Source organism: Anomaloglossus baeobatrachus, chromosome 12, assembly GCF_048569485.1.
Source record: "Anomaloglossus baeobatrachus isolate aAnoBae1 chromosome 12, aAnoBae1.hap1, whole genome shotgun sequence".
Classification (NCBI taxonomy): domain Eukaryota; kingdom Metazoa; phylum Chordata; class Amphibia; order Anura; family Aromobatidae; genus Anomaloglossus; species Anomaloglossus baeobatrachus.
Window position 1 is genome coordinate 132,577,217 of NC_134364.1, and position 27,288 is coordinate 132,604,504.

Sequence of the window (27,288 nt, forward strand, 5' to 3'; positions counted from 1 at the left end):
AGTTGCAGGACCTTTAGTGACATCACATGTGTCATGTGACTCACCAAAGGTCCTAGCGGTGCACTGCGGGAGTCCCCAGGCCTGCACCGACCGTGCCGGTATTCAGATGTATGCGCGTCTTTCAGGCGTGCAATACATTTGTACAGTGCGGCCGGTGACAGGAGGGAGAGCAGCTCTGCTCAGCCCCGCAACGTACCATCATCGCCAGGGCTGCAGAGAAGCGCGCCTCAGTCCTGCACCGACATCATCATCACCGGGCCGCAGCTGCAGGAATGAAGAGGAGGACACGCAGGCACAGGTAAGCGCTCCAGAGGAGCCGAAGATGTACATTTATATGAGGGGCTGCGGGTGGGGGAGGAGCAGTGTTATTTTACAAGTGGCATTAAGAAGCGGTGGGGGACTTTATGGAGCATATTATGGGTCAGTGGGGGACATAATAGGGCAGTGGGGGGCATAATAGGGCAGTGGGGGACATTATAGGACAGTGGGGACATTATAGGGCAGTGGGGATATTATAGGGCAGTGAGGGACATAATAGGGCAGTGGGGGACATAATAGTGCAGTGGGGGACATTATAGGGCAGTGGGGGACATTATAGGGCAGTGGGGGACATTATAGGGCAGTGGGGGACATATTAGGGCAGTGGGGGACATAATAGGGCAGTGGGGGACATAATGGGCCAGTGGGGGACATAATAGGGCAGTGGGAGGCATAATAGTGCAGTGGGGGACATTATAGGGCAGTGGAGGACATTATAGGGCAGTGGGGGACATTATAGGGCAGCGGGGGACATTATAGGGCAGCGGGGGACATTATAGGGCAGTGAGGGACATAATAGGGCAGTGGGGGACATAATAGGGCAGTGGGAGGCATAATAGTGCAGTGGGGGACATTATAGGGCAGTGGAGGACATTATAGGGCAGTGGGGACATTATAGGGCAGTGAGGGACATAATAGGGCAGTGGGGGACATAATAGGGCAGTGGGGGACATAATAGGGCAGTGGGGGACATAATGGGCCAGTGGGGGACATAATTAGGCAGTGGGAGGCATAATAGTGCAGTGGGGGACATTATAGTGCAGTGGGGGACATTATAGGGCAGTGGGGGACATTATAGGGCAGTGAGGGACATTATAGGGCAGTGGGGGACATTATAGGGCAGCGGGGGACATTATAGGGCAGTGGGGGACATAAGGCAGTGGGGGACATTATAGGGCAGTGGAAGGACATTATAGGGTAATGGGGGCGATTATGAAGCAAATTGGGGCCATTATAGGTCAGTGGGGGACGTTATGAAAGAAATTGGAACATTATAGGGCAATGGGGGACATTATGAGGCATCAAAGATTTTGGAAGGCAGCATAGTATAATGAGGAGGGGGGATTTATACAGGGATGTAGTTGGGGGAGATATTATAGAAAGGGCAATTTTTGGGGGGACATTTTGGAGAGGGGAACTTTGTGGGGCTATTTTGGAGAGCAGGATTGTGGGGTGATATTTTGTGCAGGAAGCAATTAACAACCCCTTCTCATTCCACTTGTTTCCCCAGTCATTATTAAATAAAAGGGGTCAGGATGAGCGACATAATTACTATATGGGGCCAGAATGAGGGCCATACATGATTGGTTTATGGTGGCACGTGGGGCATAATTACTGTAGGGGCAAATTAGGGGACATTATTACTGAGGAAATATAAGTTAATTTTGAGGATATTGTCTCCAATGGGGGATCAAGAGTCTGATGTGGTGTAGAAATTGGGGAAATAGTGAGGAATATGCTCTGGGAGTGATCGGCTATAGGTGACTGTTATTTTCTGCAGAGTCGCGTCATGGCAGGAAGAAGTGATGGCGGTCAGCGCCGGATGAAGAGAAAAAGCGAAGATGAATAAAGTCAGCTAGAGACGTCACTGGTAAGTCAGTCACGGTATTTCTCCCTTGTATGTGGTTGTATTCGGTCACTATGTGGTCTGATTATGGTGTGGCGGTATTACTTTCTTGTATGTAGTTATAGTCTGTCATTATGTGGTGTGGTTATAGTGTTGCGGTATTTCTCCCTTGTATGTGGTAATAGTCGGTTACTGTGTGGTCTAATTATGATGTGGTGGTATTACTCTCTGGTATGTGGTTGCTTTTGATCACTATGTGTTGGTAGTATGTTATCTGGTCATAGTGTCACGGTATTTCTCCCTTGTATGTGGTATTATTCGGTCACTTTGTGGTCTGGTCACGGTGTGGTGGTATTTCTCCCTTGTATGTGGCTGTATTTGTTCACTGTTTGGTGGTAATATGTTGTCTGATCACTGTGTGGCGGTATTTATCCCTTGTATGTGGTTGTATTTGGTCACTATGTGGTGGTAATATGTTGTCTGGTCGCGGTGTGGCGGTATTTCACCCTTGTATATGGTATTATTGGTTTTGGTATAGTGGATTGTGTTGTGTATGGAGGTCACTTTTTCTCTCTATAAGGGGGAGATTATTTCCAGTAGAAATTAAATACTTAAACATTTAACCCCTCCCCTCCCTGTCCTGCCCTGTCCTGTGACTATTACACTGCAGTAAATATGCACTTACAGACAGTGGCGTAACTACCGCGGTCGCAGCGGTCGCGATCGCGACCGGGCCCGGGCGGTTTGGGGCCCGCGGGGACCCGGCAGATCAGCAGCCAGCTCCTCTCAGTGAGAGAGAAGCTGCGCTGATCTATCACAGTGCACGCGCCCACTATATGACCCGCTGCCGCCCCCGACACCGGGCCCTCCTGCCCGAAGTCAGCGGCGGCACCGGGGCCCCCCTCCCCCGTCACCGCGCACAGTAATAATGAAGCAAAGAGCGGCCGGCGCCGCTCTGCATCATCATTCTGCCCCTGTGCCTGTGCGGTGACATCACTCCTGTGCGACTGCTGTGCTGAGTGCACAGAGCGCAGGGAGGGAGGACGCCACCGACCGCAGCACCGGGAGGACGAGCAGCAGTGGAAGGAGGAGAGCAGGGACTCGGGAGTACAGCAGCAGTGGAACTAGGAGACGTCAGGACAGAGCAGCAGTGGAAGGAGGAGAGCGGTGAGTACTTGGTTTTTTTTTTATATATATATGAGTACACGGTGGTCAGAGGCCTGGAGTGGGGAGGCTGCATTATACTGTGCATGGAGGCCTGGGGTGGGGAGGCTGCATCTGTACATGGAGGCCTGGGGTGGGGAGGCTGCCTGATACTGTACAAGGAGGCCTGGGGTGGGGAGGCTGCCTGATACTGTACAAGGAGGCCTGGGGTGGGGAGGCTGCATGATACTGTACAAGGAGGCCTGGGGTGGGGAGGCTGCATGATACTGTACATGGAGGCCTGGGGTGGGGAGGCTGCCTGATACTGTACATGGAGGCCTGGGGTGGGGAGGCTGCATGATACTGTACATGGAGGCCTGGGGTGGGGAGGCTGCCTGATACTGTACAAGGAGGCCTGGGGTGGGGAGGCTGCCTGATACTGTACATGGAGGCCTGGGGTGGGGAGGCTGCCTGATACTGTACATGGAGGCCTGGGGTGGGGAGGCTGCATGATACTGTACATGGAGGCCTGGGGTGGGGAGGCTGCCTGATACTGTACAAGGAGGCCTGGGGTGGGGAGGCTGCATGATACTGTGCATGGAGGCCTGGGGAGGCTGCATTATACTGTACATGGAGGCCTGGGGAGACTCCATTATACTGTACATGGAGGCCTGGGGAGGCTGGCAGCATTATTATACATGGAGGCCTGGGGAGGCTGGCTGCATTATTATACATGGAGGCCTGGGGAGGCTGGCTGCATTATTATACATGGAGGTCTGGGGAGGCTGGCTGCATTATTATACATGGAGGCCTGGGGAGGCTGGCTGCATTATTATACATGGAGGCCTGGGGAGGCTGGCTGCATTATTATACATGAGGCCTGGGGAGGCTGGCTGCATTATTATACATGGAGGCCTGGGGAGGCTGGCTGCATTATTATACATGGAGGCCTGGGGAGGCTGGCTGCATTATTATACATGGAGGCCTGGGGAGGCTGGCTGCATTATTATACATGGAGGCCTGGGGAGGCTGGCTGCTATATTATACATGGAGGCCTGGGAGGCTGGCTGCTATATTATACATGGAGGCCTGGGAGGCTGGCTGCTATATTATACATGGAGGCCTGGAGAGGTTGGCTGCATTATTATATATGGAGGCCTGGTGAGGCTGCATAATAAACATGAAGGACACCTTATACATTGAATATAGAGGTGTAATATACATAGAGGTCTATGAGGCTGCATTATACTGGAGGTCTATAGGGCTGCATTAAAATGGAGGTCGGGGGGGGGGCTGTATAATACAAAATGAAGGGACACCTTATACATGGAATATAGGGGTGAATTATACATGGAGGAGTATGGGGCTGCATAATACCATCTGAAGTTTTATGGGGCTGCATTATAATACATATAGGACTATGGGGGCTGCATTATAATATATGGAGGACTATGGAGGCTACCTTATACATGGACTATGGGGGTGCATTATAAAACATGGAGGACTGTGTGGTGCAGTATAATATATGGAGAACTATGGGGTGAATTTTAATACATGGAGAACTATGGGAAATGCATTATAATTGAAGGGCTACTTTATACATGGAGGATTATGGGGGTGCATTATAATATATGGAGGGCTATGTATCTGCATTCTAATATATGAAGGGTTATGTGAGACCCTTTATACAATTATTTGGAAGGCTATGTGGGGGCTGTTATAGTATTTTGAGAACTTTATACAGGGGGGACAAAGATACAAGTATGGGATGGAAATGTTTTGTGCTGAGGGAAAAAGGCTCTTTCCCATGCCCTGCTATACATCTCTCAGCACCCAGCTTTCCCATGTTCTGATATACATCTCTCAGCACCCAGCTTTCCCATGTTCTGCTATACATCTCTCAGCACCCAGCTTTCCCATGCTCTGCTATACATCTCTCAGCACCCAGCTTTCCCATGTTCTGATATACATCTCTCAGCACCCAGCTTTCCCATGCTCTGCTATACATCTCTCAGCACCCAGCTTTCCCATGTTCTGATATACATCTCTCAGCACCCAGCTTTCCCATGCTCTGCTGTACATCTCTCAGCACCCAGCTTTCCCATGCTCTGCTATACATCTCTCAGCACCCAGCTTTCCCATGCTCTGCTGTACATCTCTCAGTACCCAGCTTTCCCATGCTCTGCTATACATCTCTCAGCACCCAGCTTTCCCATGTTCTGATATACATCTCTCAGCACCCAGCTTTCCCATGTTCTGATATACATCTCTCAGCACCCAGCTTTCTCATGCTCTGATATGGGAAAGCTGGGTGCTGAGGACAAGATAAATATCAGAACATAGGAAAGCTGGGTGCTGATAGAGGGATTTCAGGGTGCTGTGGGTGAGAGCCAAGTGTCAGCGTCATTATCCTGTACCCCGAGTGTCAGTGTCATTATCCCTTACCCCATACCTCCCAACCGTCCCGGATACAGCGGGACTTTCACGCTTTACGTTGTTTGTCCCATTGCCACGATCGGGACGGCCGGCTCCCGGGCTCCGCCCACCCACTCTCTCTCCGCATCCCTGCTTTTCCCTCCTACCATCCCAGTAGACGTGGCATAACAGAGAGGAGCGCTGCCTGTGCTGCTGCTGGTACAGTAAAATCTCCCCAGCGCTGATTTCCCTCCCTCCCCCCCCCCTCACCCCCGGCCGGAGCCTCTCTGTGTGGTCGGCCGGCCGCCTGTCTGTGCGGTCGGCCGGCCGCCTTTCTGTGCGGGCGCCCCCCGGCTGCCTGTCTGTGCGGGCGCCCCCCGGCCGCCTGTCTGTGCGGGCGCCCCCCGGCCGCCTGTCTGTGCGGGCGCCCCCCTGCCGCCTGTCTGTGCGGGCGCCCCCCTGCCGCCTGTCTGTGCGGGCGCCCCCTTGCCGCCTGTCTGTGAAGGCGACCGGCCACCTCACTGTGTGGGCGACCGGCCGCCTCACTGTGGCTCCCTGCGTGTCCATGCTGGAGGCCCGCCGGCTGCCTGCGTGTCCATGCTGGAGGCCCGCCGGCTGCCTGCGTGTCCATGCTGGAGGCCCGCCGGCTGCCTGCGTGTCCATGCTGGAGGCCCGCCGGCTGCCTGCGTGTCCATGCTGAATGGGTGTGGATGGGGAGTGGATATGGGCGTGACTGTGAAATGGGTGTGGTTAGGGGGCGTGGCCTAAAATTTTGCCGCGGCACGCTACGCGCGCCGCAAACTTTGTCCTTCTTTTCCTTCTTTAAAAGTTGGGAGGTATGCCTTACCCCAAGTATCTGTGTATGTGGAGGGGGGGCCCAGGTCTAAACTTTGCACCGGGGCCCATCCAACTCTAGTTACGCCACTGCTTACAGAGGTTCTCCAGTGAAAACAAATAATCACCTTTACTAAGGCCACGTGCACACACTGAGTATTCAGTAAGTTTTTTACCTCAGTATTTGAAGCCAAAACCAGGAACAGTAAAATCAGAGAAAAAGTATGTGAACTAAAGATAAGTGATAACTTATTCATTTGTGTGGACCGATTGCTGGGACCTGCACCGATCGTGCAACTTTTATCCCCCATTACACTGGAGCTCGTGTCCGACTCGACCCCTGATCCATTCATTCCCTCAGTGGCTGCGAGCGCTGCGCTTGTTATTATCTGGCTGCACCACAGAGGATGAATGGAGCTGCGGTCACACATCCCACCCCACAGAGGATGAATGGAGCTGCGGTCACACATCCCACCCCACAGAGGATGAATGGAGCTGCGGTCACACATCCCACCCCACAGAGGATGAATGGAGCTGCGGTCACACATCCCACCCCACAGAGGATGAATGGAGCTGCTGTTACACATCCCACCCTACAGAGGATGAATGGAACTGTGGTCACACATCCCACCCCACAGAGGATGAATGGAGCTGCGGTCACACATCCCACCCCACAGAGGATGAATGGAGCTGCGGTCACACACCCCACCCCACAGAGGATGAATGGAGCTGCGGTCACACATCCCACCCCACAGAGGATGAATGGAGCTGCGGTCACACACCCCACCTGCTGCAAAAAGTTCCCCAATCTTCCGATCGCTGCGGTTTCCACTGGTCTGGTTCCACCGATCAATAAGTTATCACCAACCTACCCTGTGGATCGGTGATAACTTGTTTTCACCAAAGACCCCATTACTACAAACGACTATAATTGTACATCGCAGATATGGTGCACAATATAGATGTGCAGGAGCCGCCTGTGTATACAGTCAAAACGACACAATAATGGGGATAACGCTAATGGGTGTTTATATTTAGCTGTAGGGTGGGCCCCTGGAGTCAAGTCTCCTGGTGGGCCCCAGACACCCAAGTCCGCCCCTGGTCATATAAGGGTTTGCTTTTGCAGTTTGAGTTGTAATTTTGAGTGATATTTATTTTACCATAAAATATAATAAAATCTACTGAAAAACATTAAAAAGTTCCAAGTAGGATGCAGTGGTAAAAAGAAATGTAACTCTTTGTAGTCTTTTTTTTTTTTATTTTTACACTTTTATTGTATGGTAAAAATAACCTGTCAACATGATTCTTCAGGCTCTTATGAATATAGTGATTTTTTTTTTTCAAATAATACTTGAAAGTTTAAATCAACTCTCCCCTCTGTTTTAAAATGGCATGCAAAAAAACAAATGAATATATAAAAAAATAATAAAAAAAAAAATATATATATATATATATATATACACTGTATATCAATGCTTTAAAAAAATGTGAATTTTGTAAAGTAAAATATTCTTTTACTCTTTTTTTTCATCTGCTTTAGAGACCCATAACTTTAATTTTTAACAAAATGGACCCGTGTGATGGATTGATGTGTAAGTATACAGTACAGACCAAATGTTTGGACACACCTTCTCATTCAAAACATGTGGAATGAAATACTTAACAAAAAAGTGTGAAACAATTGAAAATATGTCTTATATTCTAGGTTCTTCACAGTCGCCACCTTTTGCTTTGATTACTGATTTGCACACTCTTGGCATTCTCTTGATGAGTTTCAAGACGTAGTCACCGGAAATGGTCTTCACTGCACAGGTGTGCCCTTTTAGGTTTAATAAGTGGGATTTCTTGCCTTATAAATGGGGTTGGGACCATCAGTTGTGTTGTGCAGAAGTCTGGTGGATACACAGCTGATAGTCCTACTGAATAGATTGTTAGAATTTGTATTGTGGCAAGAAAAAAGCAGCTAAGTAAAGAAAACCGAATGACCATCATTACTTTAAGAAATGAAGGACAGTCAGTCCGAAAAAATGGGAAAACTTTTGAAAGTGTCCCCAAGTACAGTGACAAAAAACATCAAACGCTACAAAGAAACTGGCTCACATTAGGACCGCCCCAGGAAAGGAAGACCAAGAGTCACCTCTGCTGCGGAGGATAAGTTTATCCGAGTCACCAGCCTCAGAAATTGCAGGTTGACATCAGCTCAGATTAGAGACCAGGTCAATGCCACACAGAGTTCTAGCAGCAGACACATCTCTAGAACAACTGTTAAGAGGAGACTTTGTGCAGCAGCCTTCATGGTAAAATAGCTGCTAGGAAACCACTGCTAAGGACAGGCAACAAGCAGAAGAGACTTGTTTGAGCTAAAGAACACAAGGAGTGGACATTAGACTAGTGGAAATCTGTGCTTTGGTCTGATGAGTCAAAATTTGAGATCTTTGGATCCAACCACCGTGTCTTTGTGCGACGCAGAAAAGGTGAACGGATGGACTCTACATGCCTGGTTCCCACCATGAAGCATGGAGGAGGAGGTGTGATGGTGTGGGGGTGCTTTGCTGGTGACACTGTTGGGGATTTATTCAAAATTGAAGAGATACAGAACCAGCATGGCTACCACAGCATCTTGCAGTGGTATTCTATTCCATCCGGTTTTCGTTTAGTTGGACCATCATTTATTTTTCCACAGGACAATGACCCCAAACACACCTCCAGGCTGTGTAAGGGCTATTTGACTAAGAAGGAGAGTGATGGGGTGCTACGCCAGATGACCTGGTCTACACAGTCACCAGACCTGAACCCAATCGAGATGGTTTGGGGTGAGCTGGACCGCAGAGTGAAGGCAAAAGGGCCAACAAGTGCTAAGCATCTCTGGGAACTCCTTCAAGACTGTTGGAAAACCATTTCCGGTGACTACCTCTTGAAGCTCATCATGAGAATGCCAAGAGTGTGCAAAGCAATAATCAAAGCAAAAGGCGGCTACATTGAAGAACCTAGAATATAAGACATATTTTCAGTTGTTTCACACTTTTTTGTTAAGTATATCATTCCACATGTGATAATTCATAGTTTTGATGCCTTCAATGTGAATCTACAATTTTCAGAGTCATGAAAATAAAGAAAACTCTTTGAATGTATATATATATATACACACCGTATTTTTCGGATTATAACACACACTTTTACTCCCAAAAATTTGGGAAGAAAGTGAAGGGTGCAATATGCGAATATAGCTTACCCGGAGGTGGAGAATTGGCGGGGGGCTGTCTGTGCGGCTCTATGTGCGGGCGGCTGAGTGCCTGTCTGTGCGAGATGGCCAGGTGCCTGTCGATGCTTGCGGGTGGCTGCCTCTCTGTGGTGGCGGCCGGCTGCCTCTCTGTGCGGACTGCAGTGGCTGTGCTGGCAGCAGAAGCTGCGGTGGCTGTGTGGCAGGTGTCCCAGATGGCTTCAAGTGATGGCGCCCGGAGTCAGCACGTGTGCAGATAGAGTTCTTGGATGATAGCTCCATCTGCGCACGCGCTACTTCGGGTACCATTTCTTTGAAGCCTGGACCACCAACACAGCATCTGGGACACTTACTGCACCGGCCTGCTCCACCACACAGCCACCGCAGCTTCCGCTGCCAGCACAGACCGAGCACCGCTGCTGCTGCCAGCACGAACCCGCCGCTGCCAGCACTGACCCACAGCCTCTGCCAGCACTGACCCGCCGCTGCCGCCAGCACTGCCTCATCGCCGCTGCCTCCTGTGACCCCATTCCACCACCGCTGCTACCCCCCTCTGGTAAAACTTACATCGGAGTATAAGACAGACCCCATTTTTTTTTACCTTTTTTATCTCTAAATTTGGGGTGCGTCTTATAATCCAGTGCGTCTTATAAAACGAAAAATACTGTGTGTGTGTTTGTGTGTGTGTATATATATATATATATAGATATAGATATATATATATATATATATATATATATATATATATATATAAAAGCTCAAATAACTAATACATATGAAGAATATCTGTAGTTTCTAGACATTTGTAGTTTTGTAGTTTAAATTATGGTCTCTTGTGAAGCCCAGTCCATAGTTACACATGAGTACCAAGATGGCAGCTAATGGGGACGTCAATACTTGCCCAAGTGCCCAATATCAGCACGTGATTGCATCTTAGACATCATCTAAAATTTATAGCGGGCTCAGCTGCTGATCCTGCTCCACAGATCTTCTGGAGAAACAAATTTCTACTCCAGGTAGGACACCCGATTTTTTACGGCCTAGATCCACGTGTTTCCCTCCCTTGTCCCTCTGCCCGGCCATTGATATTTTTCTCAGACTAGTGACCGACGACCTCAAAAAAGTACCAACAAGACGGAAATATGACAATCTAACTCACCGTCAGAGGTCAGCGGTTACCTTGTTACAAAGTTATGATGATATCGTGATCAAGGCAGCGGACAAGGGGGGGAACATAGTGATCTGGCCGAAAGATAAATATGAGAAAGAGGCACTAAGGCAACTTAGGGATAAGACAACTTATTCACGCCTCACCCATAATCCCACGACCTCCTTCTCCCTTGATTTGAGGAAAATTCTAACTCAGGGTCACCATCAGGGAATTATTGACGAGAAGATGCTCCAGGGTTTGCTCACCAGCTGCCCACGTGTCCCCACTTTCTATCTGTTACCCAAGATCCATAAACATGCCCTCAACCCCCCGGGTCGTCCGATCGTGTCCGGCATAGGAGGGTTATGTGAACCGATTTGTAGATTTGTTGATTTTTATTTAAAACCTTTAGTTGAAAATCTACCCTCCTATGTCAAGGACACCACGGACGTCCTGAGGTGTCTTGACGGCATCTTTATGGATCCGGACATGCTCATGGTTTGTGCTGACGTGGAGTCGCTCTATACCTGCATCTGACACACTGACGGTCTGGAGGCAGTCCGCTTCTACCTCTCAACCTCCGGTCTCGATGGCGCCATGGTCTCATTAGTTATGGAGCTGCTCGACTTTGCCCTGACTCATAATTTTTTCATTTTTAAAGATTTATTTTATTTATTGCACGGCACTGCAATGGGCGCTTCCTGCGCACCTGCCTACGCCAACCTCTTCCTGGGATACTGGGAGTGGTTGGTGTTTGGCGACGATGGTGCTGTGGGGAGCTCCCATGTGCAGTGCTGGCTCTGCTATATTGATGATGTTTTTGTCATCTGGCAGGGCACAGTCGGGCAGCTCGATCAATTCATGGATGGCCTTAATTCTAATTCTCTTAACATCAAGTTGACCTACAGATCCAGTAATACCAGCTTGGACTTCCTTGATGTTAACATTTATGTGGATGCGGCGGGGGGCATTCAGACCGACGTCTTCCGCAAGGACACGTCGGTCAATGCCCTCCTACACGCATCCTCGGGTCATACCATGTCAACCATACACGCCATCCCGACCGGACAGTTTTTGAGGATGAAGCGGATCTGCTCCACCTCTTCCACCTTTGAAACCCAGTCGTCCGATCTCCAATGCAGGTTTAGAGCGAGGGGGTATAGCAATAAATGCATTAAAGGAGGCTATCTAAGTGCAAAAAATACCCCCAGGGAAAACCTTCTCCAATATAAACAGCGTCGGCCAGCCATGGACAGCCAGATCCATTTTATTGGGACTTTCAATCACGAGTGGGACACGATGAGGGGAATCCTGGAGAAGCACTGGTCGGTACTTTTTACCAAGCCTACCCTGGCTGCAGTGCTTCCCAGGAGACCTCTCATGTCGGCTAGGCGGGCAAGGAACCTGGGGGATCTTCTCGTCAATAGTCACTATGTCCCCCCCAGACAGAACCTTTTCGGTTCTAGGGGTCCTCTTCGGGGCTGTTTTCCATGCGGCCATTGTGCCGCGTGTGCTAATATCATTAGGGTGTCATCTTTTACTTCCTCTGATGGCAAAAAAACATTTTCCATTAATAAATATATTACTTGCAGCACTACACACGTAGTATATTACGCTACATGCTCGTGCTCCCTGGTTTATGTGGGGCTCACTTCACGTGAGCTCCGCATTAGAGTCAGGGAGCACGTGAGAGATATCATTGCTGCCGCCTCAGTGGAAGATGTCACCCTTCTGAAAACATTGCCCCGCCATTTTAGGGCTGCTCACAATTGCAGCCCTAAATCATTACAGGTTAGGGGCATCGACGTTATCAACGGGGGTGTCCGGGGGGCGATCTACGGTAGATTCTCGCTCAGCGGGAGTTCAAGTGGATCGTCTCCCTGAACACACTTGTGCCCTTCGGGTTAAACGAGGTGGTCAGTTATGCCCCTTTCCTGTAAATGTATTAGCCGACATTCCCCCCTATTTTGGTCAGGTTGAAATTAATATTTCCCTTTATGCAAAGTCCATCCTTCATCTAATCATGAATTTTTTAAAAACTCCCCTTTGTCTTCTCCTTATGGCCTCTCCCTGTACCTTGCTTTGGGTCCTTCTGACAGAATTTCTGCCATATGTACATTTCTGCAGTAGTGGTCCTGCGGGGCTTTTAACCTGTGTATGTCTTATAAATTTTAACATTGTGTTATATTTTTTTCCTTCTTCTTCTTATTTTTTAGGTTCTTCTTCATATATTGTTATTGGGATATGAACACTTCTCCATTGGCTCTCTGCTGAATCCGCAGTCCCACTGTTGTTCTCTTTATTATATGGCCCTTTAATGAGCCTCTCTATATACAGATCGCATGTTTATATGCTGGTTCTACTTACTCTTCTGTGGTCTGGCGCGTCCTCCGGTACGCTGACTGCGGGCAGTGGCGGGGAGTGAGCCCGTTGGTGCGCGCGCACGGGAACCATAGTGACGAGTCCCACGGTCCCGCACGTGCGCCGTGCACGGCGGTGGTTTCTGCTCCCTCCCGCTTCCCGTACTCGGGTACCGTTATACGCGCAAACATACGACCGCAATTAGGGCTGATTCCTCACACCAGGTTCATTACCAATAAAAGTCTGACATGCACCTCACATTTTCACCTCCTTCGAAAAAGCACGCTGCGAAACAGCTGTCAGGAGTCTGTTTCCTTGCCCCCAGAACCAACCACAGGTACTGTTCTTTGCCCCACTTTCACAACTTGGGGTCTTTCTCTGGCTGCACGCCGCTCCAGACTGTGATGTTTTGTAAGCACACTGATGTTGGATAAAATTGTTTCTTTCCAGTCTGGTCCTTGCGGCCCCGTGCAGTGTCAGATTAGCCCTGGTCTGCGATCGGGGTGAGTCCCAGGGGGTATTTACATACTGTCAGTGCTGGCTTGGGGACACCCACTCAAGTATATGCATGCATAACATTATATAGCCTCTCCCTGGGTCACTTTCATTTTGCAGTTCCACTGTTGGAACCCTCTGTCCGCGCCGCCCTCAGGCCCCATCTGGCTGCGCGGGCACCAGGCTTGGACCTATTGTGTGCACACTGATGCCGGTCATTTTCTGGTACCTGTTGGTCCACGCCTGTGGCTCTGCGCAGTTTTGGGGCCGGATTGCGCCACTGCTATGTGGGTCCCTGAGGGGCTTTTCATGCATTACACCACCCGCCTGCAATTATAGTCTGCATTTCCATGTCCCCTTGGGGCTGTCAACCCGCTGCAGCTACATTATAAGATATCCACACGTACCTGGTTGTAATATACTTTCCATGTAATTGGTTGGTTCTGTGTGGCAAGGCCTTGTCCCCACACATTACACTTCCCCTACTGTTTTTCCTGCTCAATTGTTTGACCTTTTCTAATTTATGCAATTTTGTATCAATTAAAATGTATTTTAATGAATAAAATGGAATTCTTTATATACAATTGTTGCCTCATCTCCCTTTTCTCCAGTCATACATTTGTAGTTTTGTAGTTTATGGTCTCTTGTGAAGCCCAGTCCATAGTTACACAGGAGTACCAAGATGGCAGCTAATGGGGACGTCAATACTTGCCCAATGTCAGCACGTGATTGCATCTTAGACATCATCTAAAATTTATAGCGGGCTCAGCTCCTGATCCTGCTCCACATGTGCTGACCCTGACATACCGCTACATCCATGGTTGCCAAGGGGATAACATGTAATTTGGAACTGTTACTATACTACTGTATATGACTAATATTGTGAATGGATATTCTTCTGGCAAACACACTTCATGGAAGAAGGCAAATTGTTTCTTACAAGTCATAATGAAAGGAATCCATTGTGGAGCCAGACAATTCCTGGCAATCACCTTGTTACAATCCTCCACAATCACATTGATGAAGTTGACAATATGACTCACGAGATGAAGATAAGAAAATATTGTTGCTTGTATAATGGGAATTTTATTTAGTTTCTTGAGTTACCAGCTGACTTCTGCGCTGTCGTCCTATTTCCTCTAAGTCGTAATTCATTCGGTAATTTTGCATTACTCACCTTGGGAAAAAGCTTGACATGATTCTGTATAGCGCTAAATGGCTCAGCGTGGACCATGAAGGCGTTATTCAATGATTCAATTTCATACTAAATATTCAGAAAGACTGAACATAGTCGTTTAAAAGCACTCTCCAATGTTTCTAACATATATACCTCTTAGCCGCTTTTTGCTTCCATTTGGCCCACTCGGTACACTGTGCATAAACAGTCTCAAGGGTACTTTACACGCTGCGATATCGGTACCGAGATCGCTAGCGAGCGTATCCGCCCTTGTCGGTTGTGCGTCACAGGCAAAAAGCTGTCCGTGGCACACAACATCGCTAACACCCATCACACGGACTTACCTTCCCTGCGACGTCGCTCTGGCCAGCGATCCGCCTCATTTCTAAGGGGGCGGTTCGTGCGGCGTCACAGTGATGTCACATGGCAGCCGTCCAATAGCAGAGGAGGGGCGGAGATGAGCGGCCGGAACATGCTGCCCAACTCCTTCCTTCCTCATTGCCGGTGGAGGCAGGTAAGGACGGAGATGTTCCTCGCTCCTGCGGTGTCACACATAGCGATGTATGCTGCCGCAGGAACGACGAACAACATCGCTACTCACCAGACAACGATTTTTCATAAATAAACATCTCTCAGACAAGCGATTTTTGTCTCTTTTGCAATCATTTAAGGTCGCTCCAGCCTATCACACGCTGCGATGTCGCTAACAATGCCGGATGTGCGTCACAAACACCGTGACCCCGACGATATATCGTTAGCGATGTCGCAGTGTGTAAATGGCCCTTTAGGCTCACAGTAGAGAGTGGGTAGATGAGCAGAGCTCCCTTCTTATTTCTGCAAAAGGAGAAATTATTTTCTTTTGGTTGAACATATCCTTTACTGTATGGTGCAATGGTACATTTCTCTGAAAATAAGCCCTACCTTGAAAATAAGCCCTAGCAGGAATTTTCAGCATTCTTGGAGCAAGGCTTAAATATAAGCCCTACCCTGAAAATATGCCCTAGCAGTTCAATAATGAAGTGCCCATGCAGGTAAAATAGTTAAAGATACTGCAGGACACTTCATTATGGAAAGCAGACACCCCCAAAAGAGAGAAGAAAGAAGCCAGCAGACCCCACAATCGTACTCACCAGACCCTGAATGGGAGGTCCTGCGCTGGAAGGCATCAAGGACCTGTGATGGAACACACACACAGATACCATACTGCTCTGACGATCTAGGTTGCAGTGGATAGCGAGGAGTCGAGGACCTGTGGTGGAATGCATTGCGGACCTACAGTGGAACACATTGATGCGTTCCACCAGAGGTCCTCGAGCTCCCCTGCACTGCGTCCCATTTCCCCCTGCTGGCCGGAAGCAATATAATATTACCAGATGGTGTGTGTGTGTGTGTGTGTGTGTGTGTGCACGCATGTGATCTGATGTGTGTGTGCATGTGTGTGTATGATCTGATGTGTGTGTACCGCCCTGCGGGCTCGGCTGCGGCCGCTGAGCCGCTCGTATCCGTGCTCGTACGGTGGGTGGTGGCTCGAGCTCCTCACGGACCCGGGGGTCACGTCGCTCTGCAAGGGGGTTGGCGCTACACACAGGGACTTCGGTGGGGAGTTCCACGGCCGGAGCCGCGGTGGTTTGGAAGGGATGTAAATTCGTGACGCCACCCACGGGTTGTGGTGAATGGATGGACACCACCGCTGCCGTTAACTAGGCCTCCCGGGGACGGTGTTGCGCAGCTTGGTGTTGACCCCTCCGTGGGTAGCGGAGTGATGGTCCCGGGGGCCCGAGGGAGGTCCTGAGGCGAGGGAGCAGGTGCGGGCGTATGCTGGTGCGGTGCAGCGCGGTGTGCGGCCCGAAGGCACTGGTGTACTCACTATGACACAATACACTGGAGTCTCTGGTAAACCAAACGGGATGATGAACGGGGCCCGCAGCCGGCTGCAGCTTCTCCCTTGTCAGGCTGGTGGTTTCCGCCTTTCTCCTGCAACTTTTTGTATGAATGTTTGACTCCTATGCCTAAGCAACGGTAGTCTGCTCCCTGGCTTGCTGGTTGTCGGAAGAGCCCGTTTGCCCGCAGACGCTGGCCCTTTGGGTCTCTATGCCTTGACAGTGGCTTTACCCTGTATGGTTGGGCTGTTGTCTTCTAACGGGTCTTGTGTGGGATAGGTCCTTAAGTCCAGTCCTCAATCAGTTGATTTGACTTGGCCCTGTCGGTTCGGGGTTTGTACTGGGTCTGAGTATCCCTCCTGGTGCTCCGGTTTCCAATCGGTTCCCCGATTCGGTACCGGCGGGCCACCGCCCGACCCCGGACCCTACGGTTCCACCGGCTGTAATCCCTCCTTGCCAGAGGTGACTGGGCTCCGACCCAGCCACCTGAGTAGACTATTGGCAGGCCTGGTCACAGGTCTGCCCTTTAACTCAACCTCTGTGAGTCTTCACTGTCAAGACTACTCTCCACTGTGTACTAGAACTTCTGTCTTTTTCCCACCTCCAGGCCTGTGAACTCCTCGGTGGGTGGAGCCAACCGACTGGCTCCGCCCCCCTTGTGTGGACCTCAAACCTGGAGGGTGGTGACAAGGGTTTCTAGGTTGGCTGCTGTCACGTTTCTAGGGAGGGTGTGTGTGTGTACATGGGACTACCTGGGATGACCTGACTAGTCCAGGATGTCCCATGTGCATATAATCTGATGTGTGTGTGCGTGTGTTATCTGGTGTGTGTGTATATGTGTGCGCACATGATCTGATGTGTGTGTGCGCACGTGATCTGATGTGTGTGTGTGCACATGTGATCTGATGTGTGTGCACACGTGATCTGATGTGTGTGTGCACACATGATCTGTGTGTGCACATGTGATCTGACGTGTGTGTGTGCGTCATCTGATGTGTGCATGCATGCCTTATCTGGTGTGTGTGCCCGTGTGATCTGATGTGTGTGTGCGTCATCTGATGTGTGCATGCATGCCTTATCTGGTGTGTGTGCCCGTGTGATCTGATGTGTGTGTGCACATGTGATATAATGTGTTTGTGCACGCGTGTGATCTGATGTGTGCGTGTGTGAGTGATCGATGTGTGTGTGTGTATGTGTGTGTGCACGTGTGATCTGATGTTTGTGCGCTCGTGATCTTATGTGAGTGCACGCATGATCTGATGTGTGTGCGCATGTGAACTGATGTGTGCGCGTGTGAACTGATGTGTGTGTGTGTGCATGTGTGATCTGATGTGTGTGTGTGCATGTGTGATCTGATGTGTGTGTGTGCATGCGTGATCTGATGTGTGTGTGTGTGCATGTGACTTGCCCACCCCAGGGCTTTGGGACACCCGGTGTCGGGCCGGACTTGTCCGGGGGTAGTCAGTGGTGGCGGGGCTCGACTCTGTGACCCTGGTGGGGTCAACTAATATGGCAGTTGTGGGGGTGGTAACTTTAATTACAGTTTGTGGAAATATTCGTGATGCCACCTGTGGATTGCGGCTATGGAGCCACCGCTGCTGGATGGGACCTCCGGGGCTGATGGATTAGTAACTGAGATGGTTCTGCTCCCCACAGGTGGAGCAGTACCCCGGGGCAGCCGTTGGTGCTTATTAAAGTCTATGGTGCTTGGAAATGGTGCAGTGCAGGGCGCAATAAAGGAAGCAACACCAGAGGGTGCAGTTTCAAGGTTTTTACTCACTGTTTCCAGGGCTGCAGCAAACTGGTTGCCTTTGGATTGCTGAAATTAGTTCTTAAGGTAAATGCTGGTGCACCCTTAGTTGTGTCTCCTCCCTCGACTGACTTCAGAGCCTTGACCTTTATAGATAAACTTGTCTTGGCCTCCACCATAGAGTCTGGTCAAGAAGGCTCGCCTGGCTGGAATCTTGCCCTCTTCCCAGGGGATCTACAGCAGGTTGTGGGCCCGTGGCGCTTGCAACCACCCTGGGCCTCGGTGTCACTTTCTGAGGAACTGTCTTTCTTCCCTCTGTCTGGGGACTGTCCCCGATTGCAGCCTGATCCCTCCACCCGATGTTCTAGTGGAACAGGCCACGAGCTTGAAAGCCTTCCGTGACCCTGGAATCCTTTATTCTCTGTCTGTGGTGTCACCTGGGCCTAGCTGGGCCACAGGAACTCCACCAGGAAACTTCTCCCTCTGTCACTTTCTCTTCACTCTCCTGAGGTAACTACCTCCCTCTCCTTCACCCTCTCACCAACTAGACTAAACTTGAACTTCCTGTTTCTACTCTCACTTTCTGTTGGCTGCTCCCACTTTCCCAGTTGCTCGGCCCCACCCTATGGGAGAAGAGATGGGTCTTACGGCCCCCTTGACTACAGCATGGGGGTAGCTGCCACTATCTCCGGTCCCAAAATATGCCTGACAATAGGTGTAGTGTGAATTTGCCTGTGTACTGGTATGTACCCTTGTCCTTACCCAGGATGGGACATCACACCTCTGGCTGAGGTGCAATGTCTCTATGGCGACGGAAGCCTCAGAGGCGCGACACATGCGTGATCTGATGTGTGTGTGTGTGTGCATGCGTGATCTGATGTGTGTGTGCATGCGTGATCTGATGTGTGTGAGTGCCAGGGAGGACCGCTGAGGAGCACACCTGCTGGGAGTGTTTGCCAAGGATTGTAGGAGGACCTGGGAGCAACATAGACGTCCAGGGTCTGATAAGTATGAGTCTCCTGATGGGGGGTGTTCTGCCTTTTTTGTGGGGTAAAATTACCCTAAATCAGTGTTTCCCTGAAAATAAGCCCTATCACATTTTTATAAAAATAATATTAGACAGTGTCTTGTTTTCGGGGAAACCCTGTATCACCAGCTTCTGTTTACATAAACCATGATTTTATGATTCTCTGTGAAAGGTTGTCTGCACTTTATGTATAAAGATGTGTTTACCTAGCTGCTGTGATGGCCCGCGTCTGATTTACATGTAAGGGTACCTTCACACTTTAGCGATGCAGCAGCGATCCGACCAGCGATCTGACCTGGTCAGGATCGCTGCTGCATCACTACATGGTCGCTGGTGAGCTGTCAAACAGGCAGATCTCACCAGCGACCAGTGACCAGCCCCCAGCCAGCAGCGACGTGCAAGCGACCCTGCGCTTGCACGGAGCCGGCGTCTGGAAGCTGCGGACACTGGTAACTAAGGTAAACATGGGGTATGGTTACCCGATGTTTACATTAGTTACCAGCGCACACCGCTTAGCTTTGCTCTCCTAGCTACAGTACACATCGGGTTAATTAACCCGATGTGTAATGCAGCTACATGTGCAGAGAGCCGGAGCCGGCAGCACAGGCAGCCTGAGAGCTGCGGAGGCTGGTAACTAAGGTAAATATCGGGTATCCACCTTGGTTACCCGATGTTTATCTTGGTTACAAGCTTACCGCAGCTGTCAGACGCCGGCTCCTGCTCCCTGCTCGCTTCATTTGTCGCTCTCTCGCTGTCACACACAGCGATCTGTGTGTCACAGCAGGAGAGCGGCTTTGAAGAAAACGAACCAGGGCTGTGTGTAACGAGCAGCGATCTCGCAGCAGGGGCCAGATCGCTGCTCAGTGTCACACACAGCGAGATCGCTAATGAGGTCACTGCTGCGTCACAAAAAGCGTGACTCAGCAGCGATCTCGGCAGCGATCTCGCTGTGTGTGAAGCACCCCTAAGTAACGTGAGCGTACCATTCGAGGAGTCCACAAAACAGGCTAATTACTTTTATTGTAATTATTGAACATGGGTTAAGGAAATAGAAATAATAAAACCTAATCTGAGCATAAATGTTTCTAGATATCCCTTACATAAGGCAGCAATAGCCGGAAACAGATGAGCTAATGTCCATGCACGGAACTTGTTTACTTGTTTTCTCGATATCCCTGCAGTTCCTGTCGGCCAAAAGTCAGTTCTTCCGATAAAGTGGCTCTACCTCCGGCCATTCACCTTTGCTCATAGTCATTGTGGAGCAATAAATCAGGAGCGATGCGGAGGTAATATATTTTTTTTATCTTGGCATACTTGGGAAAATAATTCTAAATGAAATCTCAGCATTATAAATAATGGATTTAACTTAATATTTAGACATTTATTCAATACTTATTTATCATAGCCTGGACATGGTTCCCCAACTTATGGCGTCAGCCAAGGGTACTGACGCTAAGCCAATGGTTTTCTAGAATATGGTGGATGGAGGACCTTCAATCGCAGGTGCTGAGTTATGACATCCAAGGAGGGGTCTATTGAAGACCTCCATATCTGTCATTATGTATCTTCTCTGAAACCCTTCCTGTGTCGGGCTTAAAAGGTGTCATGGTTCCACCTCCCCGTCCACATGGCTAGGGGGCAGAGTCTTCTCTCGGGCCTCACTTCTGGAGCTTGGATGCTTTAAATTCTGTGATCTCCGGTGAACCAGGACCGGCTATAAGCTTAGCACTGCTTTGCCTGTGATTGCTGGTCCCTGTAAGTGTTTCCTGATCCGTCCTTCCCCTGTGCTCGGTCTGTGTTCCGTCCCACTTCATCCTTCCCACAATAGCCCCAGTCATTCCCCCTTCTCCTACCTCCCCACTCGGTTGCTTCCCCTGGTACTGACCACGGCCTGACCTCGATCCCGCTTTTGCTTGTTCCTCCAGTCTTCATTCTCACCATACTGTGTATGACCTGGCCTGCCTGACCATCCCCCGCACGCCCCGTGGCCTCAGTATTTTGGCTGACTCTGCAGGGCAGTGCTCCAGCACACACTGTGTGTCCACCTCCATGCTGATTCAGCTCTGTGTAGTGTATTTTCCTGCAGGGCTCCAGCTCCCCCTAGTGGTAGCCTGACAAAAGGAGACTGTGATTTTTATTATATGCAGCAATACTGTGGCATTTCCGTGTGTACCATCAGCGATCAGAAATTCACAGCTTCAAGCCCCCTAAGGGGAACTAATAAATACAGTAAATAAAGTTTTAAAAAATATGAAAAAAATTAAACATTTCAAATCTCCCCCTTTTATGCTATTAATAATGAAGATAATAAAAAAAATACACATCTATGGTATCGCTGTGTCCAGAAATGTCTGATCAATCAAAATAGAAAAGTTATTAACCCGACTGGTAAACATGGTATAAAAAAAAACATTGTCTTATCCTGCGAAAAATAAGCCATCACACAGCTACATCGACTGAAAAATGAAAAAGTTACAGGTCTTGCAAAATGGTGACGCAATGATTTTTTTTGTTAACAATTTTTCAATATTATTTTACCATTAAAATAATAGAAAAACTGGGCAAGATTGGTATTGTCAGAATTACAGTATTTTTCATTTTATAAAACGCACCGGATTATAAGATGCACCCCAAATTTAGAAAAAAAAGGTAAAAAAAATATGAGGTCTGTTTTATAACCTGGCGGGGTCTTACCGGGAGGGGCAGCGGTGGTGGTGGAGCGGAGTCACAGGAGGCAGGGGCAGTGCTGGAGTACCGCCATGCTGCAGGCGGTGCAGAGGGGGCCCACATGCTCACTCTGGGCTGCTGCACTGTGCTGGGGTAGTCAACGCTGCTCTGTGCTGGGGCAGAAGGCGCTGCTCTGTGCTGGTGCTCGCTGCGGATGGTGAAGCACTGGCCATTCTGAAGATGTCGGTGCTATGGGCTTTAAGGAAATGTCGGCCGAAGTCGGTGTATTTGCAGACTGAGTTATCAGCTCAATAACAAGCCGAGATCACATCTGCGCACACCCCACCTCTGGGCGCCATTTTCCTTAAGTCCACTGCTGGGACATAAATGGACCGGAGTCCGCTTGTGCGCAGATGAGAGTTTGAGCCGAGAGATCTATCTGTGCATGCACAGACTCCATGTGCCATTATTTGAAGCCCTCACAACCAACATCTTCAGTATGGCCCGTGCCTCAATGCTCGCTGCACAGAGCCACAATGCCCGCTGCACAGAGCTTCACTGCCTGCCACACAGAGCCTCACTGCCCGCCACACAGAGCCTCACTGCCCGCCACACAGAACTTCACTACCCGCTGCACAGAGCCTGACTGCCCACCACATTGAGCCTCACTGCCCATCACACAGAGCCTCACTGCCCGCCGCACAGAGCCTCACTGCCCGCCACACAGAGCCTCACTGCCCACCACACAGAGCCTCACTGCTTGCTGCACAAAGCCTCATTGCCACTCCAGTTTCCTCCCATTTGTTCCTCATTTGTTTTGTTGTGCATTACCTGTTTTGGAGACATATTGCTTTAAGTTTACTGTCTTGACGCTTTGATGTCTTCCTTGGTCTACCAGTATGTTTGCCTTTAACAACCTTCCCATGTTGTTTGTATTTGGTCCAGATTTTAGACACAGCTGGCTATGAACAACCAACATCTTTTGCAACATTGCGTGATGATTTACTCTCTTTTAAGAGGTTGATAATCCTCTCCTTTGTTTCAATTGACTTCTCTCGTGTCGGAGCCATGATTCATGTCAGTCCACTTGGTTGGTGCAACAGCTCTCCAAGGTGTGATCACTCCATTTTAGATGCAGATTAACGAGCAGATTTTATTTGATGCAGGTGTTAGTTTTGGGAATGAAAATTTACAGAGTGATTCTATAATTTTTCCCCGTTTGGTCTTGAAAAGTAACCGTTACTGGCTGCACATTATGTTTTCAGGATTTTTTCAGTGTTTCTTAAAGCCAGAAAGTTGACATCTGAAATGACTTTAGTTTTGTGCCATCTGTGATCTGTTTTTTTTTTTTTAAAACAAAAGTAAACAACTGAATGAACATCCTCAGAGCCAGGGGAGGCCAAATTCTTACCAGGGATTGTGTATACACACACATATATATATATATATATATATATATATATATATATATATATATATATATATATATATATATCGCTGTATTAAACTGAATTAATGACCACTGAAGCTGCTACCTGCCAATCTGTAGTATTAGTGCTGTCAATACTTTGTCTTTGTTGTTTGACAATAACTGAGCTTAAGTTGCACTTAAGTACACTCATTTTACTGGTTATCCTGTTCCGGGCTGTAGGGACATCCTATGGTGTTACAGAACAGGTTTTATTGGACGGTTTGTTGCAATTTGGATAGAATCTCTGTTTTTTTCTGCTGTAAATGTAGCTGTGCTATGATTGTTGAGCTATGTAAAACCCCGCCCACACCACTGATTGGCAGCTTTCTGTGTACATAATGTCACTATTCTGTTGTGCAGGACATTCTGTATTGTTTTGCTATGGTCTCCTGCAGAGCCGGTATATATTTGCTTATGGTGCAGAGCGTTCTGCAGGATGAATGCTCTGCGGGTTGTTTCACAGCACTGGGTTTTACACTGGTCCTGGGAGATACTCTCGCAGATGCTTCTCATTCCCGGTGATAGCTCTGCTTCATTAGGGAGCGTGTTAGCTCAGGACGCAGCCAGTCGTACCTCCTGGTTACAGTTGTGCTGTTGGTTTCCGTAGTGCTCAGTGTTCAGAGCTTGGCCTCTTGAGTCCGGACTGTTCTTTACCTGTCTCTGCCTGTCCGCCCTTGTTTCTGTTGTGACTTCCCGGCTTCTGACCTCGGACTTCCCCCTGATCATGTCCCCGCCTGCTAGCTGTATTTTGTATGTACTCTCCTGTAACCGTGACCTTTAGCTTGCATCTTGACCTGGTCTCTGTCTGCCCCCTGTGTAGTAATGTACCTTCCTGGTTTATGATCCTGGCCTGTGTGACTACCTGTCCATTTACTGCATAGTAGTAAGTGTCTAGCCCCACCTTGTGACAGTCATCACACTTAAGCTTCCAATCAGTGGTGGATACAGATTAACTCCACTTCCAAGCATGGGACACCTTGTCCTGCCCTGATAATCTCCTTATGATAAAATACTGATTGTATTCACACTACATCAAGTTGCTGAGCAAGTGCCACATGCTGCTCTTAAATTAATTAGCAAAAATCTGCTGACTTCTATCCTTTAATTTTGACAATGTTCCTCATATGTCAAGAGAAAGACTTAATGATAGTTGAAAATGTTTGGCTAAAAGTTGCCATTTTGCTGCTAGGTGCTGATCTCCAGCCAAAAGAACCTAAGGTTTGGCGTGGTTCAGTGTCAGCCAGCATTCCACCATTATTGTCATATAGCTAAACAGGTATTTATGGCTAGGGATGGGTCTGTGACTCCTGGATTGAATGTATAACTGTGTATCATCAGCATAGCAGTGAAATGCTATACCATGGTTTTGCATTATTTTGCACAGTAATAGCATGTGAATGGCAGACAGCATTGGAGATAGAACCGAACCCTAAAACACTGAGCTGTGACATACACATAATACAGATATAATAGGAAATTCTGATTTCAACAGATAAATGAACCTGGAGAAAAAGATTTATGTGTCAGCAAGATGTGCCTAAGCCTTTATTCAGACATCAAAGATTTTCATTGGTATGCAAAATTTTCATCATGCAATTTTAAAGCAGCACATTGATGTAGGTGGCAGAATAACATATTGTGATGCTCACAGCAAAGAATAGTGTAATGAGCAGAGAGCCAGCAAGGGGGTTAACTAGCAGATTGGATGGTTTCTAGAATACACAAGAGATTTCACAGATGAAAGCAGCGTAGTGATTAGTCTCTCAATATCAGTTATTAATACATACTGCAAATGATGGGTTAACCAAAAAGTAAGTTATTAATGCATACTGAAAATGATGGGTTAACTAAAAAGTAAATTATTAATGCATACTACAAACGATGGGTTAACCAGAAAGTAAGTTAGTAATGCATACTGCAAACAATGGGTTAACCAAAAAGTAAGTTATAAGTGTATACTGCAAACGATGGGTTAACCAAAAAGTACATTACAATGGGTTAACCAAAAAGTAATTTAGTAAAGCATACTGCAAACAATGGGTTAACCAAAAAGTAAGTTATTAATGCATACTGCAAATGATGGGTTAACCAAAAAGTAAGTTATTAATGCATACTGCAAATGATGGGTTAACCAAAAAGTAAGTTATTAATGCATACTGCAACTGATGGGTTAATCAAAAAGTAAGTTATTAATGCATACTGCAAACGATGGGCAAACCAAAAATTAAATTATTAATGCATACTGCAAACGATGGGTTAACCAAAAAGCACATTATTAATGCATACGGCAAATGATGGGTTACCCAAAAAGCACATTATTAATGCATACTGCAAATGATGGCTTCACCAAAAATTAAGTTATTAATGCATACTGCAAATGATGGGTTAACCAATAAGTGATGAAGAGCAGTAGGTGCTAATTGTAGAAATCACAGGAGTTGGAGGAGGTGACTGCAGCAGAAGATGGATGGTGGCAAACTCCGAACAAACACAGAACCCATTACAGTCTCAATCTGCGGCTTAACAAGCCTTGGAATATGTCACTGAGGAGCATCAGGCTACTTGAAAGATCCAAAGTTGAGAATACCAAAGGGCTGCAGCCATATTGGAATGAAGAGGAGCGCAGACATGAGGGTAGCAGGTGTGTGACACTCCTAGTCTATCTAGCCTAGGATAACATCCAACAATAATAGCGATTGTTGCTTGCACCTATCTGTGATCCATACACCAATCCACAGACGGCATCTGGAAAAGGCGTCTGGCAGCCCCTTACATTGTACCTTCATCTACAAGACACGATATATACTGATGGAGCAGGGACAATCTTGGCACACTCAAAAGGAGTATTTTTATTTCCTCAACCCAGTGTTGCCCTATGAATATCTTTCTTGTTTTTCTTTCTTATACATGTTATATGTCTATCAAAAAGCTACTAGAAATAGTCATAAGGTGCAATGCAATTTACAGAGTTTCCCAACTTATGTAAACATCTATATAACATTGGAAAATTGGGTTCAAAGGTTAATACATTGAGCAGCTAAAAGAAAATATTGAACTCGTCATCAAATTTTCTAAGTAAATATATGTCTTAAAGCGCACCAATCACCAGGATTTTCCTATATAACCTAAATCCAGTGCTATACTGGCACTATCAGGCTGATTCTATACATACAGTGCTATACTGGCACTATCAGGCTGATTCTATATATACAGTGCTATACTGGCACTATCAGGCTGATTCTATACATACAGTGCTATACTGGCACTATCAGGCTGATTCTATACATACAGTGCTATACTGGCAGTATCAGGCTGATTCTATACATACAGTGCTATACTGGCACTATCAGGCTGATTCTATACATACAGTGCTATACTGGCACTATCAGGCTGATTCTATACATACAGTGCTATACTGGCGCTATCAGGCTGAGTCTATACATACAGTTAGGTCCAGAAATATTTGGACAGTGACACAAGTTTTGTTATTTTAGCTGTTTACAAAAACATGTTCAGAAATACAATTATATATATAATATGGGCTGAAAGTGCACACTCCCAGCTGCAATATGAGAGTTTTCACATCCAAATCGGAGAAAGGGTTTAGGAATCATAGCTCTGTAATGCATAGCCTCCTCTTTTTCAAGGGACCAAAAGTAATTGGACAAGGGACTCTAAGGGCTGCAATTAACTCTGAAGGTGTCGCCCTCGTTAACTTGTAATCAATGAAGTAGTTAAAAGGTCTGGGGTTGATTACAGGTGTGTGGTTTTGCATTTGGAAGCTGTTGCTGTGACCAGACAACATGCGGTCTA

The 27,288-nt window shown here is 48.0% G+C and overlaps 1 long non-coding RNA gene across 1 annotated transcript; it reads left to right on the forward strand.

The window, feature by feature from the left end:
* Nucleotides 1–78: 78 nt before the first annotated feature.
* Nucleotides 79–14,063, forward strand: LOC142257826 (uncharacterized). The gene is made up of 4 exons (XR_012727660.1): nt 79–298; nt 1,820–1,909; nt 7,818–7,869; nt 12,864–14,063. It is a non-coding gene; the product is annotated as an uncharacterized LOC142257826 (long non-coding RNA).
* Nucleotides 14,064–27,288: the final 13,225 nt, after the last annotated feature.